We start from the raw sequence: 21,314 nt of genomic DNA, 5'->3' as shown, positions 1-21,314 counted from the left end.
ACAAGTTTGAGGACTGACTTAGCAATTGGGCGAAGCCCTAAGCAATTATTTATTTTATTTTGAGTACTGTCTAAAAATAAAAAATAAAAAAGGATTTGGGATGTAGCTCAATGGTAAAGTACCCCTGGGTTCAATACTTAGTACCAAAAAAGAAAAAGATGAAAATGAATGAAACCAAATGCACAGCATGCGCACGCACACACACACGCACACACACACACACACACACACACACACACACTGAAATAAGGTAGTCATATGGGGAAGCTACACACTTGCTGAGAAGATACAAAAGATACTCTGTTGGAAGCCCTGTGGCTTCACCTACATGACACCCCCCGGCCCCGATTCCACCCCATCACCAGCAATGAGATAGCCCAGTGGGACTGAGCTGGTTCAGCTGAAGGGCTATAAAATGATTAGCTCATACTAGCCATGATATGTGAACTCCCTAAATTATGGACCCCCATCTGATCTCTGGACACACCTATGTTCTAGCAAGGCCACTTCTTGCAGCCAAGGGTTTCCTGTCTCCCTGCCTTGTTCTCCATACATATGTAAAATAGTACAAAGCAGAACTCTTCTCATGGAGCACTTTCTGATAGGAGACAGACAGAGGAAGTGGTAGGAACACGAGGTTCAGGGAATAATTCTATAAAATGGGCCCTCTGTGCTTACCCACACATGCTTTCTTTTCCAAGAAGCAACTTACCCGCAGCACAGTCTGATTTAAGTGGACAGGCCATGTCCTATTCCTCAGCAAACTACCTAAAATGTAGACCCAAAATAATATTGGTAAGAGGATCCCATGTTACCCTGAAGGAGAAGACTTTTGTAACCCTTTTCACAGACCAGATCCCAAAACTCAAGATGATAAGGATAATTCCTCCTAACCGTAAAATCTGTAAGAATTTATGATTAAGAATCCAGCTAGAACTGGTCAGCATGAGCCAAAGCAGCCTAGAATTATCATCACAGTAGAGACTTGAAAGTCTGATGTCATTCTGCTGTCAGTCAAAAGTCAAGAGGTGGACCTGGGCGGGACTCTCTGGAAACTTCTCTGGGATCCCCAATAAACTGAAGCATAGAAGAGACACACTGTCCCTGCTCTCTGAGAGAACCTACTCTCTCCCTTGAGACTGTCCCCTTTTTCCTTTCCCTATCCCTTCAATAAACGCATACCTGTTGCTCTGAGCAACACGTCTGAAATCTCTCTGCCTTGATAGCAAGCATCTGTGTTTGAGGGGGGAAGGGGGTGTTTTCACACTGCCTCAGTTTCCTGGAAGACCCCAGCCCTGTCACACTTTCCAGGATGCATTAAGCTCTGCCCAAGCCCCCTGCAGACAGACCTCCTCTTACATCAAATCCCAATTCCCTCTCTTTTTGCTTGTTCCTTGTGTCAGAGGTATTTATCCTGCCCCATGGCATGACACCTATACAACAAAGAAGTTTGTCTCCATGATTTACAGTCACCTCCTGGTTTTTATTCAAATAAACTTAGACCTAACGAGGCAGAAAGGCTGATAGGAAAAAGCATAGTCTTTGGAATAAGGCAGACCTGATTTTGAGTCTCTAGTAACATAGACTGTATCCCCTCAGCTTCTCCCAGGAAAGCAGAAGATAAGACTGCCTACTTTGGAGGTTTTCATGTGAGTTTTAGCAAAACGTAATGAAAAGCATTTATTTCCTTTCCTCTTGCCCTTTGTCCACTTCTACCCTTCAGTCTCTCTCTGAATTTACCAGAATTCATTCTGATCAACTTCTGACTGCAGGGGGAAAAGGAAGATTTCCCACTGCTGAGCTATTTAAAAGATAAAATGCCAAAAATTTTGAACGTAATTGATGATATCTCTCAAATCATACTGAGCAATGGCAGTAACATTTATTAAAAGATGTTTTAGAGACTCTAAGGTGGCTACTGTGAAGGTTATAATAGGCATTCTGTTCTATTAAAATAAAGCAGAGATCCGACAGGCGTCACTCATGCCATTATTAGGCACCTGCTCTCTTAATGAAATAGTGCTCTGCCCTGTGAGACATACAGAAGTGAATATGATCTAGTCTCTATTTTCCTCCCTAATTGAAAATGTTGTTTGATAATTAAGATACTGGTATGTGCAAAACATTTTAATGATGTAAATAAATATAGCAAGTAATAGGAATCATTTAGTCACAAATGACAAAAGCAACTGGCATGAAAGAAGGAAGGAAGGAAGGAAGGAAGGAAGGGGTAAAAGGAAGTTTCCCACACATATTTAAGAAACCCAGTGGTATTCAGGTCAGAACTGTGTAGGCACTGAAGGGTGCAAGAAATCTATGCTTGGCTATCTTGTTGCTGCCTCCTGCAATATGTTTTATTCCAAGGATCACCTAATATTCCAATATGGATGCTTTCAACTCCAGCTATTACATCCTTATTTTACCAACAGATAGGAGGCAGTATATAAGAAATTCAGATCTTTCTGCCATTAAAGATAACTCCCGGTTATAGCCAATTAAGCAAAATGTAGTCATTTGGCCATATCCAGCTATCAAAGAGACTGGAAAATATGAACTTATTCTGGGCATTCAACCAAAAGTAAAGAGTTAATGTCATTATTGAATAATTGGAGTATGAATATTAAGGGGCGGGGGAGAAGGATTACCAGCTTAAATAGGTAACTATAATACAACACAAGTTAGTAAGCGCTAATCACATTTTAAAATGATGCATTTGGCTTTATATTTCTAAAACACTAAGCAGCTATAATTAAAATTGGTCTCCTGATAACAGTGCCAATTAGAGAACAAATAACCCAGGAGAATTCTAAATAGTGATAAAAAGAAAATCACAGCAGCCAGATACTTCAAGTATATCACTTGAGTATCTTTAGGATGGTGTTAAATAGTGATAATAGTCAAACTGAGACAGCCAGAGACTTCAAACACATCACTCATACAGCTTGAGACATTTACAAAGACATGGTTTTGAGAATAATAATGAAAGAATTCCTTACACATTGGGAGTTTATCATTTCAGATCTTCAAATCATGTTCACAAATAGTAACAAGTAGTTTACATGACATCTCCAAGAGTAATATTAAGTAAACGTTATCCCTGTTCTATTATTAAGGAATCAGAATCAAAGCCAAAACAACAAAGAATTTGAGAACTGTATATAGAATATGGAATAAAATGAAGTGCCTTGCTTTAAAGATTTTCACAATATGGAATAAAATGAAGAGCCTTGTTTTAAAGATTTTCTGGCTTGCATTCCCCACCTCTCCTCCCAGAATTCCCAGCACAGCCCACGCCACTACATACTTACACATGCATTCTGCATGGTCGCCACACTTTCTAGTGGGCCATAAAGTGCTGCCAGACACTCCAGGTAAAATTTTTGTGAACTATTCCTTCTTGAAGTTCTAGCATTCCTTTTATGATTGCAAAACCACAAATGAGACATGATAAGCACAGAGGGAGGGAGAGAAATAACTAAATCTAAGCCCCCCTCTCAAAGTAAGAATTCCCTCCAAACACTAAAATAATTGGGAAAATCTGATCTAAGCCAAAATACAAATGTAATCAATTTTCATTTCATCTCACAAAGACCAGAATATGTATGTTTAGGATGCTCATTAAAATATAAACATAAAATTTTAAAAAGAATAACTATGGTGAGAGATGTATCACATAATCTTTTCAGAAACTTGTAGAACAAGCACATAACAATAAATGAAGATATCAAAGATCTGAACAGTTAATATTGGGTCTATTAAATTATTTAATATAGTGTAATATATCCTTCTTATGTATACATGCGATATGTATAAAAATAAACTATTTTAGGCTTGTTAAAAAAAGTCTGAATAAATTCCAAAGGATCAACTTGTACTTCAGACTATTTTCTCCAACCATAATGCAATAAAATTACAAAGTTTATTAAGATGTATCACGTGTTTGAGAACTAAATAATACATGGACAAACAACTCACAGACTAAAAGAATTAAAAAATAAAACCCCAAATGGTATTAAGATCTATTTAGAATGGAATACAAGCAAAATTTAGTTCATGTAAAAATTCGTTTGACATAACTAGGGCAGCACTTGTATAGGAAATTTATTGTTTTACATCTCTCATTAGAATTTAAGAAAGGTTAAAAATAAATCTTTCCTGTCTCTTTGGATGCACTTTCTTATTCATTTTCAATCATTGAGTTGCATATTGCACTTGAGTGACTCATAAATATATGAAAAAGATGCTCAATCTCATTAGTATTCAGAGATAAGCAAATAGAAACAGCATGGTACAAGGCTGGTTTGTAGCATGTATCTGCATAGTCAAAAGTAGCTCACTACCACATTTACATTCCAGCTATCAGGGAAATTGAGGAGAAAATTAAGACTCTTTCCTTTTAAAAGTGCATGACATGAAAAATGCACACATCACCACTGACAGAACTTGGTCACATGACCACACCGAGCTTTCCTAGGGTCAGGGAAATGTAGAGCTTCCATGTTTCAACATGAAAACTGAGATTTCTATTACTGTAGAAGAAACAGCAAATAGAAGTTGAAATGGAGAGCCAGCATAGTTTGTCATGGAAGATACACTGAAGTGGAAAATTTTTAACAGACCTCTGGAGGATCCAGCCCACTTGCAAAGTTCTCATATAGTTCATTCGGGTATGAAAATTTTTGTTTTGCTTAAGATTTGGGACTTGAAAAGCAGGCCAATAGCAGCTTTGAACAGAGGGGGGAAAGTATGCATGAAATCTTCCTTTAAGAAACTTATATTCACTTTCTTTAATCCAATATTTAATTACGTGAAGTTTTTTTCAGCCTTCACCTTTTAGGGTGTTTTTGAAGTAATGCTGTGTGGGATATTGTAAAGTGAAACCGATAGATAATTCAAACCCAGAGGTTGATATCAACCAGATATTTGTAGTACAAATCAAGAATATTTTGCATTTCTGTTTATGATATTCCTTGATTTACTTACAGTTTTATCTTTTCATTTCTTTTCACATGAAAAGAATAATAAAATTCCTTCAATGCAGTCACAAGTATTTTTTAGTAAATTTTTAGTATCAAGACAGCTCTAGACAAGGAACACCAACTTGAAGTAAGGAAGAGGCAAGAAAAAGGGCATAGCCCTGTCAACAGCTTGATTTAGGTAGGACCACTATCCCCCAAAGCTGTGAGAAAATGTATTTCTTTAGTTTGAGGCCACCCATTTTGCAGTAATCTGTTACAGCAATCTAAGAAACTAGTACAGATGGAAGTGATATTTCTGGGTCAAAATTTTACATTACATCAACAGGAGTTAGTTGCACACAGTAGAACCTCAAGGGTATGAGAAAATCTGGCACTGGTTTTTGGCTTAAAGGCAGTGAAAATCATGTTAATACTCAGAAATGAGATGTCAGCAGCCCATAGTGTGCTGTGATGTATTATCTAACTAAACCAAGTCCTTGGATCACCTGGAATAAACTAAACTTTAAAAGAGATTTAGAGAAACTGAGCTTCTCTCTAACCTTAGAATAATATAAAGAATGTGGGCCACCTCCCAGTTATGAGATGGCCACTTCTAACAAAACCCGGAAGTTCAGGCAGAGAGAAGGGCAGTTCAGATCCTTAAATCCTCTGGACTAGGAGGAAGTAAAGGCTGTCTATTATGATTTAGCACCAGAAATCATATCTGGGGACTGTGATCTTTCCGGTTATAGTTTCCAGCTTCATGATTTCCCTTGACAGTTACAGCACTGGTCTCAAAGAATTGGGATACCAAGAATTTTGCTGAGAATTTATGGCAGGATTTAGACAATTGGGACTATCCCAGGATTAACCCAACCACCATCCCATCCTCCTCAGACAAAGGCATGAGCTGCTCTGCCCCTGCCTGATGAGGCTCTACCCATCTTCCTAAAAAAGCTGTCACTCCCTTGAGTGTGTCATTTTGCAAAGGGAAGATACTTCTCAATCCCCATTCTCAATCTCTCCTTCCCACCACTCCTCACAGTCTTCAGATATTAACCAGAGGGATATTCAGTATATGCAAGGAGTCATTTAAAAACCACTGTACAGTGTTGTCTGAACTTCAGGAAAGACTGCATATCATGGCAGTGAAGAGCACAGACTGCTGAGTGTAGCCTTCATCTGTGACACTGCATGACACTAGTCCAGGTTCTTCACATATTTTAGCTCAGTTTCCTCATCTATAAAATTTGAATAATAATTGTTTTTCTTCTTAGGATTTCTGCCATGATTTAAACGAGCCAATATAATATATATAATTGGAACACCTGAGACATGATAAGCACTGTATTTATATTAGCTGTTCATTATCTTTTGCATTGCACTGGCTTTAAATTACAGTGTCCTTGGGCTCCGTCCAGCAACCGCCCCTTAGTGTAGTTAGACTCAGGCCCTTGCTGCTAGGCAGGCTCCAGGCTGAGCTTTCACATCTGTGGATCACTGCCACTCTCAGCACAGTTCATCTGCACCTCTTCTGCACTGGAAGGGTACATGTAGCCAAGCAAAGAAAGACATGGTCAACGTTATATCAGAGTTATCTTCCTTAGTCGCCACATGAAAAAGAAATAGAATTATGCAGTGAAGTAAGAACAATGAGGCTCAGGTTACAGCCTCCTCTTTATATAAAACTACCATTTATTTAGGGACTTCTGTGTGACAGATTTTCTCCTTTACAAACGGTTGTGGACTGAATGGTTGTGTGCCCCGCAAAATTCATATGTTGAGCTCAGCCCCTCATTGTGCTGCTCTCTGAAGATGGAGCCTGTGGGAGGTAATTAGGGGACCTCAGGATGGGACTTGTGTCCTCATAAGAAGGTACCAGAGAGCTTGCTCTGTGGAACTCTCCCCATAGTCCAGCACTGATTCCCCATGTGAGGACACAGGGAAAAGAAGGGAGCAGCTATTTCCAAACCAGAAAGAGGGTGCCCATCAGAACCCGATCATGCTAACACCCTAGCCTCAAGTTATCCAGCCCCAGAACTGTGAGAAAATTACTTTCTGTTAAGCCACCTTATTTATACTACTTTGTTAGGGCATCAAGAGCTAATTTGCATTGTCCTCTTGCATCAGAGGGTGCTCAAGACCTAATTCCTGCCCTCAGGGAACTTACAGTTTAGCAATTAGGTACTAATACCTAATTAGGAACACTAATTAGGGAAGTATACCAAAGATAGCTTCAGGGAAGGAACGTATAAACTATCTTCCTCAACACACACCCACAGTTCTTGGCCAAACACAAAGGGTGTGTCGGTTTCTTTCTTTCTTGATGATGAAAAGCTATGCACTTAGAAACAATATAAATCATGTGTTTCTTCCAGCTCTTTATTCCATAACTTTTCAGAGCATTCTCTCTCTCTCCTTCACCCATTCTTCCCTCCCTCTCCCCATTGTATGTGTGAGTGTGTGTGTGTGTGTGTGTGTGTGTGTGTGTGCATGCTTGAATGTGCACATGTCCCCTCACCTGCTTCAAAATTCTTGGAAGAGGATAAGCCAGAAGTCATCAATATTCTGAGGCTTCAAAACAATTATGCTCTGTTGGAGGGGTGGTTTCAGAACCAAGGACAGCACTTTCTACACCTCCTCAACACATTTGTTTCTACACCTGTGCAAATGGTCTGATTAGATTTTCCCCAGGGTCAAAGTTAAGACAAATCTTACTTATTAAGAAAATAATATTAATAGCAAAATAATAGCAGAAATTCCTAGTATCTATTGAGCATTTGATATATGCTACATACATATTATTTCACTTAATTCCCATAAAAATGTTTCAAGGTAAGTATTTTTGTTATCCCTATTTTACTGGGGAGGATAAGTGGTTTACCCAGTTCAGGAGGAGTTCCAATGGTCACATGGATAGTAAGAATCACAGGCAGAATTGGAATATAAATTGTGCCTTTATTATTGTTGTTGTTATTATTATTATTATTATTATTATTATTATTATTATTATATGAAGATACCTACTTATATAACTCTATTGGCCAAAATAATAATAATTATTATTATTATTATATGAAGATACTTACTTACATAACTCTGTTGGCCAAAATTTTTTGTTTCTCTGAATGATTTTTCTGTAATACAACACTATTCTCCCGGATTGCTTTTGGAATTATGAGCATTTTACCATATGAATCTTACACTGACATGAGTTAATTAATCTTGCAATATTGAGCTTCCATTAAACCAGACAATATGTGGAGTCTGCTGGAAGAAGTCATGTTGTGAGGCTGAGAAGACATTCCCAATTAACAACCACTTTCAATCTTAACCTAAGTGATCAAGCTATTATGTGCATCAGAGAGAAAACGAGAAGAAGTAAACTTGGTAGAATATTATTTTTACAGATACTTTGCTCTGCATTTTTACAATATTTTGAAATGTTTAAGTTACTTCTGTCTTTATTCCATATTTTGAAATTTAATGTTCACTTTTAAATATAAATTTTTTAACTGTTTTTCCAAATATATGTGTACACACACACACACACACTCACACATACATATCCACATACACACACATATATATATATATACTCAAGAGAAAAATAAAACCAAAAGGAAAATGATAGTCATTTTCCAATACCCCAAAATAAAAATTCTTTCTATTTGTATTTTCTCACACCATCTTTGCTTTATAAAGTTAATTTCACATGTCAGGGAGCAACCCATTCCTGTGTCAAACAACAGTCGCTACGCACTTATGTGCTAAGCATCCTAGGGCTCCAAGTAAACTCTAATTTTAAAAATGTTGTTCATTTTTTAAATTAAAGCTTTAAAATATTATCTAGTAAGGATTTTACATAAGCTTGTAAATATTTAGGTTGGTTTTCAATTATAACCCATACAAATTTGTTGCCAATTTAATGATCTCAAAGAAGAAATCTCAAATCTGAGAATTTCAGCAACTCCAATGTCAATTTGCTATCCACTTATACACCACTAGGTGGTACTAGGTGATTTTTTTTCCCTCTTTAGAAGTGAGCAAGTGAGTGTGTGTGTGTGTGTGTGTGTGTGTGTGTGTGTGTGTCATGTCCTTTAAAAGATTAAAATGGGTTTGAGGAGAATCTGGAGGGTGATGTAAAAGCTCTAAAACTGGATTTGTAGTTAGTAAATAAAAAATTTTCTAAAAAGGTCTTGAATTACATCTCCATAAAACTACAAAGAGAAAAAAATGTTAAAATAAAAATTTCCATACATGGTTAATCTTGAAGATTCATATACTTTGTCTGTGTATTCATAAGAAAGCTCTCTGTTTAGGTACAACTTGAAATTTTAAGTTCACTTATATAATCTGTGCATGCACCTACCACTACTTTTTATTCCTTTAATCCACATCCTTTCAAAATTGCTTTGCAACATTAGAAAATCATCAGAATGCTACAAGTAACTAATTACCCAGTATAATGCAGGATTTATTTAATACCTCTTTTCCTGAGTTATGCAGTACTCTCAAATAGAGATAATCCAATTTTTGGTTTGGTTTGGTTTCTGGCTTTTCAACATCTGTACCAAGAAAAAAAATATCCTCAAATTTACATTTTCAATTTGGATGACATTTTGTGCATTTACTTCAATTACAGATTTTGGGGGAAAGGGGTTGAAAGTACCCAGGATAGCATATTTTCACTAATGAAGGCATCCTTTGTTAAATAAATTAGATAACTGAGAAGTAAGCAAATTCAGCACAAAAGTAAGCAAATTCACCCTTGCCTCTAAGATCTAGATTGAACTCCTTTACAGCATTAATTTTGGCAAACAACGTTTTGTAAGTAGAGATGTCAATAGAATTATTATCATTATTATTATTATTATTATTACTGCCTAATTTAGATTCTCATTCTGGCTCTGATTATTACTTGACCTTAGACAAGCCACATGACCACTTCCCAAACATGTTTCCTAACTATAAAATGGGGATTAGAAACAGAAGCTTATCACAGAGGGTTATTGTGGGAATTAAATGAAATAAGACATGTATAGCATACATTAAAGCTCTGTGAACTTGGACTTCAGAAGTTGGAGGCTGCTCAACCTTGCTCGGCCTTTTCCTCATCTTTTAATTTGAAATAAAACTTTCTCATAAAGATTTTGTGAGGTTTCAAGGGTTTGACATCAGGAACACAGAGGGAGGGAAATGTTAGTAAAACTCCCACAGCCAACTGTGCTCATGAAGAAGTGGCTACCATAACTCATTTCAGTAAAACTAAATTTCTGTTCTTCTATTTATAGACATGGTTGAGGCTGAGGGGGAAAACAAAGAGAGAAAGCCTTGGCTAGCGCTGTTGAGCTTAAGATGCAAAGTAGGCAGAAAGTCTGCTGTTTTAAATAAAGACATTAAATACTCAGAAATAGTAACTATTAAAAATTCCAGGAAGGAGGATGTAGGGACTGAAGGATAGTTTAAGGCAGGGATATTTGACATTCTATTTTAATTTGTTTGTGTTACAGCAATGTAACAAGGCTTATCATTCTGAACCTCCCCTGAAGCCTGCTACACAAAGGCACTGTGTTAGTTATTTGGGAGGAAATCAAGGAAGAGGAGCTGAGTCCACACAGAATAGGTGTGGAGCAGAAAGCAGGATGGTGACCAACAGGATCAGGGTGTAGGAAGAATACAGACAGGCTGGTCTTATCCCTAGGATTCCACAGGATTCTTAGAAAGTACATCAGACTTCTTTTAGGATGTGGGATAAAAGATTCTAACTGTGTGTGTGTGTATGTGTGTGTGTGTGTGTGTGTGTGTGTGAGAGAGAGAGAGAGAGAGAGAGAGAGAGAGAGCCTCATTCATGAATTCCATATTTGGAAATTTACCTACTTGCTAAAATTTATTTGTAGCCTCGGAGCCAATACTAGTGACATTTACTCAGTCATCTGTGGACAAAGAAGAGCAAAAATATTGAGTTTCCAGGTAACAGCTGAGAAGGAACAAGGCAATGGACTGCCTTGCTTTTTCAGCTCTCATACTATAAACAAGAGCTTTTTTTTGTTCTCCCCGCCCCACTGCCACCTCCTACCAGCAATACTCTTCCACTGAGTTACACTGAGTTACATACCCAGCACCCCACCCAACCCTTTTTTTTTTTATTTTCTTCTTCTTTTTTTCCTTAGTTTTTTTTAAATATTTATTTATTTATTTATTTATTTATTTTGACACAGGACTTACTGAGTTGCCCAGACTGCCCTGGAATTTTACAATCCTCCTGTCAGTCTCCTAAGTAGATAGGATACTAGGCCTGTGCCACCATGTGTGGCAATCAAGTGCCTTTTAAAAAGTCTATTTAGTTCCATGAGTTTTCCTGATTAAAATGCTCTTCCCAAGAGTAGTACTGAAGTGTGGTCTCAGGTTCCTAAACATAGAAAGCTACAATATGCTTAGGGAAGAAAATAAGTGTGCAGATAAGTTGTGCTCAGGGATGAGGTCTAGTGCTTCTGGCTGGGAGCTTAATGTTAATGAATCTACAGTATATATATTTTTAAACTATGGTGTCTTTTAACAGAAGCACATATTGAGCCACTGGAGTACCCAGAGTTAGCATTCAGACTCCACAGGTTAAAGAGCAGCCATGCCCCCAAGTAACTGCTTTTACTTCGGGCACCAGTTTGGAATGTGCGGGCCACCAGCACTTCTGACCAAGTGGCTACATATCAGTGACTCCCTTATGTTCAAAATGCAACTAGGATGACCCACAGAAGTCAAAAAAGTGAAACATTTATATTAACAGTTTACTCATAAAGGATACAAATCAGGACCAAATGAATGAAACAATGTGGAATACAGTTAGTTCCGGAACCAGAACTTTTGTTCCTCTTTAAAAGCTTCTGCTAAAAGGGAAAGAAGAGACTAGAGATTGGGGATTGTAGCTCAGGGATGGAGCACTTGTCTTGCAAGCATGAGGCCCTGGGTTTAATCCCAGTACTGTAGGGGAAGAGGAAAGAGGCAGAGAGAAGTTGTTAAAAGATAGGTAATACAAAAAAGTCAAAAGCACAGCAGAATACAGCCCTTCATGGTAAAATAGACTTGTGATTGTCTCCCAAAGACATTACTCATTCGTTCATTCTCTTGCATTCAGCAAACATAGAATGAGCACCTGTTCTGTGCCAAGTAGTGTTCTAGGTGCTACAGGGAAGGAAAGGTATGGTACCTATGCTCACCCATCACAACTAACATTCTTGCAGCAAAAGGCAGGAGAAGAGGAGAAAGGTTTAACAAGTAAATGAATGAACGCTTTACATGACATGGGAGCCTTTGAAAATGAAGACCCCTAGACCCAAGGGAAACTGTCCATATTTATGCTTAGATTTGACAAAGAACGGACAGCTGTGTAGAAATGTGATTAGACAAAGGATAGGCCCTTATGGTAATAGACTGAGATAAGAAACAGCAGGCCCTGTCCCAATTCTTCCTAGCCTCTCTGTGCCTTTCCTTCCCCCCCAAGTATAAGGTAGGATCCTTTTAGAATGAAGATCTCATGATCTAGGCCAGAGAATTTCTTTGTGGCCAGGAGGAAGTTAGAATAATATTTCTAAGTTTTCTAGGTATCTTTGGAGGAAAAAGATTCTAGTTTTCATGATCTGCCTTGAGAAAAAAAAAAAGGATTCTAATTTGTATAGCCCTCTTTGAGGGACAAAGGGAAGCTAAAGAAAGAAGGGCTGGAGAAAGTCAGAAGGAGATTGCTTCTGCAGCCCTCCCAGTATCCTCCAGTTCAAGGTGGTCAGCATGCCAAAGTGCCCTACTTCTGGGGATCATTCTCTGGGCCTCAAGAGTGTTGCAGAAGCAACTGTGAACAAAACTGGCCACGTCTTAGTTCTCATGGAGCTTGCAGGCAGCGTTATGGGGGCAAAAGAAGCAGAGGACAGACTGTAAATGAATAAGAAAAAAAATATGTCAGATAGTAATAAGTGCTAAAGAAAACCTAGTGTAAAATCCCTGGCTAATGAGGTGCTGACTGTTTTCACTCAGGGGAAAACTTTCTGTGACAGTGATACATTCACAGAGGACTGAAAAGTGTCCGGGAGAACTGTACAAACATGTGAGAGTAGTCAATTCCACATAAAGCCAAGTGTCAACTTCAGAGTATTGGATAAAGGAACTGCATGATCTGCCTTGAGAAAAAAAGGGTAAAGTATGATAGGAATAGCAGAAAATGCGATCAGGCTGGGGATCTATCTCAGTTAGTAGTGTGCTTGCCTTGCATGCACAAGGCCCCATGGCTTGTCTTCAATCCCCAGTAGCACCGAGAGGAAAAAAAAAAAAAATGAGATCAGGGAGCTTGTAACAAATTTGAGAACAAAAGGTTCTGGAAAGCCACCGTGAATATGTTGGATTTTATTCAAGGGTGATGAGAAACTATAGGAGGATTTTGAGCAGAAGAATGAAACACTTTGACTTATATTTTAAGCATTTTGCTGCTAAGAAGAAATGAGATAAGGCAACAAGAGCAAAGACATTTGAACTGTGGGAATGTTACTGAGCATTCTTGGGATGAGTACCAGGGTGACCTGGACTAGGGCGGTGCGAGGGAGTCAGAATCTGGATGTATTTTGAAGGTGGAACCAACAAGATTTACTACTGGAACGGATTTGGACTGTATGGGAAAAGAGAAGTCCAGGATGACTCCAAGTCTTTTTCAAGGACAACTGGAAAGATGTTGTTGACATTAACTCAGCTAGGGAATACCAGGAAGGAATCTGCCTATCTTTCTAAGTGTTTCTGGAATTCGCGGTGCTACAGTGCAGCTGGATTGCCGTGTGACTACACTATTCCTAATTACTCTGGCTGCTAAATGGTTAATGGTTAACCCATGTAAAGTACTGTTAGGGATTAAGTAAAGACTCAATAAATATTACCTGGTATTTAGCTACACTTTAAAACATGGTTTAACATCTAAGTGAATTATTTTGTAAAATATCCAGAACCACCATAGCAAAAGTAAAGATAGTCCATGAGAAAATAATACAATTTTTTTTCTGACTTAGTGACTTGCCATTTTTTTAGGTAAAGAAAGTATGTGCCAAAAAAGTAAAAGAATGTTCAAGTATATAAATCCACAGGAGAAACTAAATTTAAATGCATGGTTCTCTGATCTTTTCTTTCAGAATAACTGAAATGACAATTAGACATTTAAGAGACAGAGATTAAAATAGAGAATCCCTAAGAAATGCTGCTGGCGGGAGGATACATAACTTTAATAAGTCAGAAAATCTTTCAATCATACTGTTTTTCACCCCGTGCTGTATAATTTAGTACCATGAAAATAAATAGTTACAAGAGGGTAACTAGCACAGGATGTGCAGGTCCCACAGTTGCCTATTGATTATTTTAATGAACTTTTAAAATTAAAATTTACATACAACAAAGTACAACTTCAAAAAGTTCCATGAGATTTGATGGATACTTTGTGTAACCACTGTCACAATCAAGATAAACAATATTGCCCGGGCTTGGTGGCAAGTCTGTAATTCCAGCAGCTCAGGAGGCTGAGGCAGGAAGATCTCAAGTTCAAAGTCAGACTCAGCAACTTACTAAGGCCCTAAGCAACTTAGCGAGAATCTTCCTCAAAATAAAAAATAAAAGAGGCTGGGGATGCGGCCCAGCTGGGTTCAATTCCTGGTTCCAAGAACTAATAATAATAAACAATATTGTCATCATAGTAAATCTCCCTCCACCTCTTCTATGACCACCTTTATATTGAGTATTATAAATGATATTATATTGACTCATCTCTGTCTAGCCAGGGAAAATCACACCTGTGCACCTGTGGTGATTCTCCTACTGGAGAGGAGGGACTTCTACCCCATAGTGACATTATCTGGTATATTTGAGGAAGGAGGAAGGTATTAGGGAAGTTTTTTCAGAGTTTTATCTAATATTATTCTTTCCCCAAGTGCTCTCAGATAAAAATTGTTTCTATTGTCTTTGGGTGGGACTTTTCTAACTTCATATTAAAAAAAGATAAATAAAATACTCTAAAATGTAGAAAATGGAGAAATGATTAGGACAAGAGAAAAAGGATGAGCATCTACCAGCCCGGGACCCAAATCTTGCCTCTAACATTTGCTAACTGCATGACCTTGGACATGATTAGTTAACAAGACTGAGCCTCAGTTTCTCCATCTGTAAAGTGAACAGTGGCCTCAGGTACTGTCTTCATGTATCAGTGCCTCTGCTTCCCTGACGACCTGTGTGCCTTGAGAGCAGCACCTGTCCCCACCCCACAGACCTGGCCCACTGGCGGGAACTGATCTAGGTGGTGGAACCCCCACGGTGTGGTTCTGAGGGTCTCCTAATTCTCTTGGCCTCACATCAAATTTGATTCCTTCAGAAAGATTCTTTCTAAAGATTCCATTTGTCTTCTGCCATTCTCTTTTCTCTTCAATACTCCTTTCTTCATTATTAGAATTTTTACAGATATGGAAATGTAACCTAATTTTTTTTCTATTTTTATTCGATTTCTATTTAAGGTCTTTTTTCTGTTTTTTTTTTTTCTTTTCTTTCTTTTTTGTGCTACCATTTGATGAGAACACAGAAACATTCACCCTATCAAGGTCAAAATAATTTTACTAAAAGAGGAGCCACTGAACTACAAAAACTCCCCTTAAATTTTTCTCACAATTAATACTCACTTCTAGTTTAGAAAAAAAATAACTAGCATGCCTTAATACCTTAGCTTATCTCTACTAATGTAATAGATCTAACTGGTGGCTAAAGTTTGCCTCTCTTGGAATTATAGTGTGTTTCATTTTTCACCTAGGTCCCTGATACCTTAGGCAGAGCTTTTAAACTATTTGGGCATCAGCTCTCTCATCTACTCATCAGGAGATAAATTTTGGCATGAAACTACTTTACACAGAAGAAAAAGCATTGCAAATAAATAAAGCCTTGTGTGATTGGAAAAATCTAAGGGTTATAATTTTATTTGATATGTATATATATAACAATAAGAATCTATCAATCATAATGCACAGGTTGTGCATCCCTGGATTTATAGGATAGATTTATCCATGCATAAACTTCTTTGTGATCTTGGATTAGGTAAAGATTTCTTAGATCCAATATCAAAAGCACCATTCATAAAAGAAAAAAAAAATGATGAAACTGCAAATTTAAGAATTTCTGGTCTTTAAACAGAAGACAAAATATGTTCTCTGTCATGAGAATAAAATATGAGCCATAGACTGGGAGAAAACATTTGCAAATCTCATATTTGATAAAGAGCATGAATCTAGAATGTATGATGAACTCCCAATACTAATTTTTTTTTTAAAAAAGCAACCTCTAATAAATAAATGGGCAAAAAAAAATTAAACATACGCTTCCATAAAAAATCATACAGGTAGCAAACAAGCACAAAAAAATGATACTTCACATGATTAGTGAAATTCAAAGTAAAACCAGAATGAGCTATATGAATTAGAATATCTAAAAACTTTAAAAACTGACCATACCAGTGTTGTAAAGTACATGTAGCAAGTGAATGGTAAAAATGTAGAACAGAAAGTCACTGTAGAAAATAGTTTAGCACTTTCTTGAAATGTTAAACCACTACCTAACCTGGTCATTCTACTTCTAGGTGTTTACCCAAGAAAAAGAAAAGACTATGTTGATACAAAGAATTGGACACAAAAGTTCAAAGAAACCTTGCTATGGTGGTACCCAAACAATGGGAACAATTCAAATTTTTTTCAACAGGTCAATGGACAAATTATGGTACATACATACAATAGACTTCTATTCAGCAATAAACAGAAATATCTACTGATACATGCAACTATGAGAATGAATCTCAAAACAGTTATGATGAAAGCAACCACACCAAATAAACATTGAAAATTCAAACTAATGCATGTGATTTGAAAACAGAATACTGTTTGCCGGGGAATGGAGGTGGGAAGGGAAACTGACAAGGAAGATTGTATATTTCTATGGGGGAATATTTCAGTTAGCACTTTAATTAGAATTATTTTAAATCCATAGATCACTTGGATGATAACTGGTATCTTTAAAACATTGAGGGCTGGGGGTGTAGCTTAGTGGCAAACTGCTTGCCTAGCATGTGTGAGGTACTGGATTCGAGCCTCAACACCACATAAAAATTAATAAATAAACTGGGCTCGGTGGTGTACACCTGTAATCCCAGTGGCTCCAGAGGCTGAGGCAGGAGGATCAGAGGTTCAAAGCCAGCCTCAGCAAAAGCGAAGCACTAAGTGAGGCACTAAGACAGTGAGACCCTGTCTCTAAATAAAAAACAAAATAGGGCTGGGGATGTGGCTCAGTGGTTGAGTGCTCCTGAGTTCAATTCCTGGTAGAATGAATGAATGAATGAATAAAGGTATTGTATCCATCCACAACTAAAAATATTTTTTAAAAGACATTGAGTCTTTACCTCCATAAACACAATGTGTCCTCAATTTATTTAGATCTGCTTTGACTTTTAATTAGTATTTTGTATTTTCATTTTAAAAATTACATGTCTGAATAGATAATATCACCTGTACATTTCAGTTTGGAATAGCAAGTGTGGTTTTATAAAGTATTCATTATTAAAAATGGTTACATCTAATAGGCTTGAGACCCTGACCTGTAGAATTATTACATAAAAGAGAGAACTGGTCTTCAGAATTCACCAAGACCAATGGATGATGAAGATAGAAAGACTCAGCAAAAGAGTCTGAGAAAAAAGGAGGTTGGAAGGGAAAAAAGGAGAATGAGCAACGAGTGAATAAAGAAGACACATACGAAGGAAGGCACATCAAAATGTGTCAAATGTTACTGCGTCATGTAAAATGGGAGGTGAGAATTGAACTTCAATTTAACAATATAGAGGTCACTGGTGTCCTCAACAATAACCATTTCTGTTGCTGGGGTGGAGGGGATGAGACTCTCAAAGCCTCAGTGGAATAACTTATCAGAAAATAGGAGAAGTGGAAATAAATGGAAGAATTTTGCTGAAAAGGGAAGAAATAAGATGATAGTTACAGGGACAAGGAAAAGGTCAATAAAAGATGTTAAAACAGTGGTCTACTGGAGGGTTGCTGTGGTTTGGATATAGCATGTGTCTCCCAAAAGTTCATGTGCTGGAAGCTCACAGTTCACAGCCCAGCAATGCTGAGAAGTGGTAGAAGCTTTAACAGGTGAGGAACAGAGGAAGGTAATTAGGTCAAGGGGTCCCACCCTTGGAAAACATTAATGGTCTGTCAGAGATTAGTTCCCACGAGAGCAGGTTGTTATAAAAAGAATAAAGCCTGGCTCCCTCATCTCTCTTGCTTCCTGTCTTGCCTGTGACCTGTCATGCTTCTCACCATGCTTGAGGCAGTCAGAAAGTCTTCATCTGGAGTTGAACAAACGGAGTCACCAAATCTCTTAATTTTAGCTTCCAAAACCATGAACCTAATGAATCTGTTTTCTTTATAAAGTTTCCAGCTTCTGATTTTTTTTTCTAGGAACACAAAACAGGCTAATATGTGGGTAAAAAATAATAATATCCACTCTGGGAATAATGAATTTTCACTCTTGCTGGGATATTATATACTAATAATAAAATAAGAGAAAGTGGTAGGGAGAAAACAACAATGAATTAATAAGAAATTCTGATTTAGAGGAACATGAATCAACTAAACCAACATTAGAATAGGATATTGAAGTTCAAATATTATTTTAGAATTCAGTAGCTCTTGCATCTAATACTGAACTTAAATTACTGGTTCAGTGAAAAAATAGTTCTAACATCAATTAAAGGACTGGTATTAATACTACATATAAAACGTGCATTTGTGTGTGTGTGTGTGTAACTTTTGTCACAGAAGCTTACAGTTTGTACACACTTGGAAGAAAATCAACTGACACATTTCATCAAGGAGGCTCATGAATAAGATGAGAGTGCTTAGGATAACAAACCACAATAACACAGTAATTTAAAATTGAAGATGAGCTGCCCCCCTGGGCTCTACCTAGAGGAAGTAATCAATGGAAACTTGGATGAAAGTAAAAAAGAAAAAGGCTTTTAAAGATTTGCATATGATACTTATCCTGCTGCCTCTGTTATGATCCTTAGAATTAAATATCTAGTCTTACTTATCTCTGAAGGGGCTGACTGATGAAACCATGAACCATGACAAGATTCACCTTTCTGGTGCCCTGTGTGAGCTACTCTGAGGTTGGAGCATGTGTTGATTTGGGCTATGACCCCTTCTCTGTCAATGCTTTTCTTTAGTGCCTTCCTACACTGACTGGATTTGGCAACAGTAGCAACTTTAACATAAACTTTAATCCTGTTCTCATATTTTTCAGCTTCTCTTGGGCCCTTAAAAGGAGAGAAATGCCTGGACTATTCTGCTGAGAAGATGTAGGAGACTTATATCTACCCACATGCCACACACCAGCTGACCTTCCTACAAGCATGAGTAATTCTAGCCAAGACCAGCAGAACCACCCAACCAACTTATAGAGCCATACAAACAATAAAGTTGTTTAAGCCACTTACATTTTGGGTTATTGTGCAGCAACAATTACTGACAGAGTGGTCAAGCTGGTCAGACCATTGCTTGATTTGTTCTGCCTCTGAAATAACCTGGATGGGTTAGGGCCAACTACTATAAGGAGTGTGGAAAATGGAAATTAAGACTGTGGTAGTAGTTTCTTTACAAATTAGCAAACATGACGTTTTTTGAACTGTATCCGAATCCCGTAAGCTAAATCTGTTTTACCTTAAGTTTATAATCTTCAAAATGCATGAGATAATAGTTTCTCTCTCCATATAATATGTCCCACCCCATCATATTCATTTTCTTTGTGTTCCTCTGGTGATGGCTAATTACATAACTAAGCCTAAGGCTTTCTAAAGTGGAGATCCAGAGGAATGCACTCACACCTACTGCTTAAGGTCTAACCACAGGGCTGGGGATGTGGCTCAAGCAGTAGCAAGCTTGCCTGGCATGCGTGCGGCCCGGGTTCGATCCTCAGCACCACATACCAACAAAGATGTTGTGTCCGCTGAGAACTAAAAAATAAATATTAAAAAAAAAAAAAAGGTCAAACCACAGAATGTTCTAATAGACTTGGATAAACAACTGAAGTCAGTATTTGCTGGCCTTCCGCTAGATGCCCTAATTAACAAATCTGAATGAGGGTTTCTTCCCAATCAATGAATTGCCTTCAAAAACAGCTTTCTCTTTGTATGGAAATTCTCCATTAAAAACAAACAAACAACAATAACAAAAAAAAACCTTTTTAAGATCCCAGTGCTTGCTTCGCAATATTCAGAGCTGCCCTGATTAAATGTACTCAAATGGCAACTGTTTCCAAAATGATGACTTCTACCTTGATCCTTAAAAAAAAAAAAAAAAAAACCAATCCCAAGGCACTTTGTCAAATTATGTTAACCTGTAGTAAAAATTTTAAGGGCTAGGGGTGTAGCTCAGTGGTACAGTGCTTGCTGATTATGCACAAGGTCCCATGTTTGATCCTCAGCATTACAAAAAAATTCTAAAGACATTCCTACCTTTCCTTAAAAATTCATAATTTTCAACGTCAAACCAAGCATATGAATTATACCACATTCATATACTCTGAGAACTTCTTGCAAATCTTGGTACTTAAAGTATGGTCCATGGACCAGTAGCATCACTACTGAAGAGTATGCATTGAAGCAAAATCCACAAGAGGTTATATTTCACTCTTACTATTACATTATAATTATTTTCACTTTGTATTTCACTTCATCTAAAAGATGAAGTCTTTATATTTAGCTGTAACGAGGAGACCATAGTGACAGGGTTCCCTGTTATTTTCAGCAGCTGGCAGCCAGTCATAACAAGGGCAGGGAGGCGGGGAGGAGTGCTTTGAGAAGTATTGATCTTTCCCATGTACATACTCACAGAGGCTGAATGAGACATTTCTAGACACTGACTTACATTTGCTGTTATGAACCATGACCCTTTATTTCTTTGTGCTGTTCCAACTGCCCTCTTTCATAATCCTGCTAGGTAAGTAGCAGTCATAGCTCCAATAACATTTTACCCTACATTTACATGCCCCCCCCCCATTAGACCAGACAGCATATATTTTGTGAACAGGAACTGAATCTTCAACTTTTTAAATCTCGAAGTTAAAAACTATGGTTGGTAAAGTGTAGGCGTATCCTCCTCTTAATACATGAAAAGAATAACTTGGTCACTGATTAAGTAACCAATTCACTAAACTTCAATACATGCAAAAATCTTATCTACTTGTTTTAAAATTATACTGTTTTCACAGCCAAGTCAATTTGTTTCTCCTATAGTTCACTTCTGTAAA

At 37.5% G+C, this 21,314-nt stretch overlaps 1 long non-coding RNA gene across 1 annotated transcript; it reads left to right on the top strand.

Moving 5' to 3' along the window:
* Positions 1 to 4,483: 4,483 nt before the first annotated feature.
* Positions 4,484 to 19,498, top strand: LOC144366269 (uncharacterized). The gene is made up of 2 exons (XR_013425283.1): positions 4,484 to 4,667; positions 19,311 to 19,498. It is a non-coding gene; the product is annotated as an uncharacterized LOC144366269 (long non-coding RNA).
* Positions 19,499 to 21,314: the final 1,816 nt, after the last annotated feature.

This window comes from Ictidomys tridecemlineatus, chromosome 1, assembly GCF_052094955.1.
Source record: "Ictidomys tridecemlineatus isolate mIctTri1 chromosome 1, mIctTri1.hap1, whole genome shotgun sequence".
In the NCBI taxonomy this organism is placed as follows: domain Eukaryota; kingdom Metazoa; phylum Chordata; class Mammalia; order Rodentia; family Sciuridae; genus Ictidomys; species Ictidomys tridecemlineatus.
This window is presented reverse-complemented; position numbering and strand designations above follow the sequence as displayed.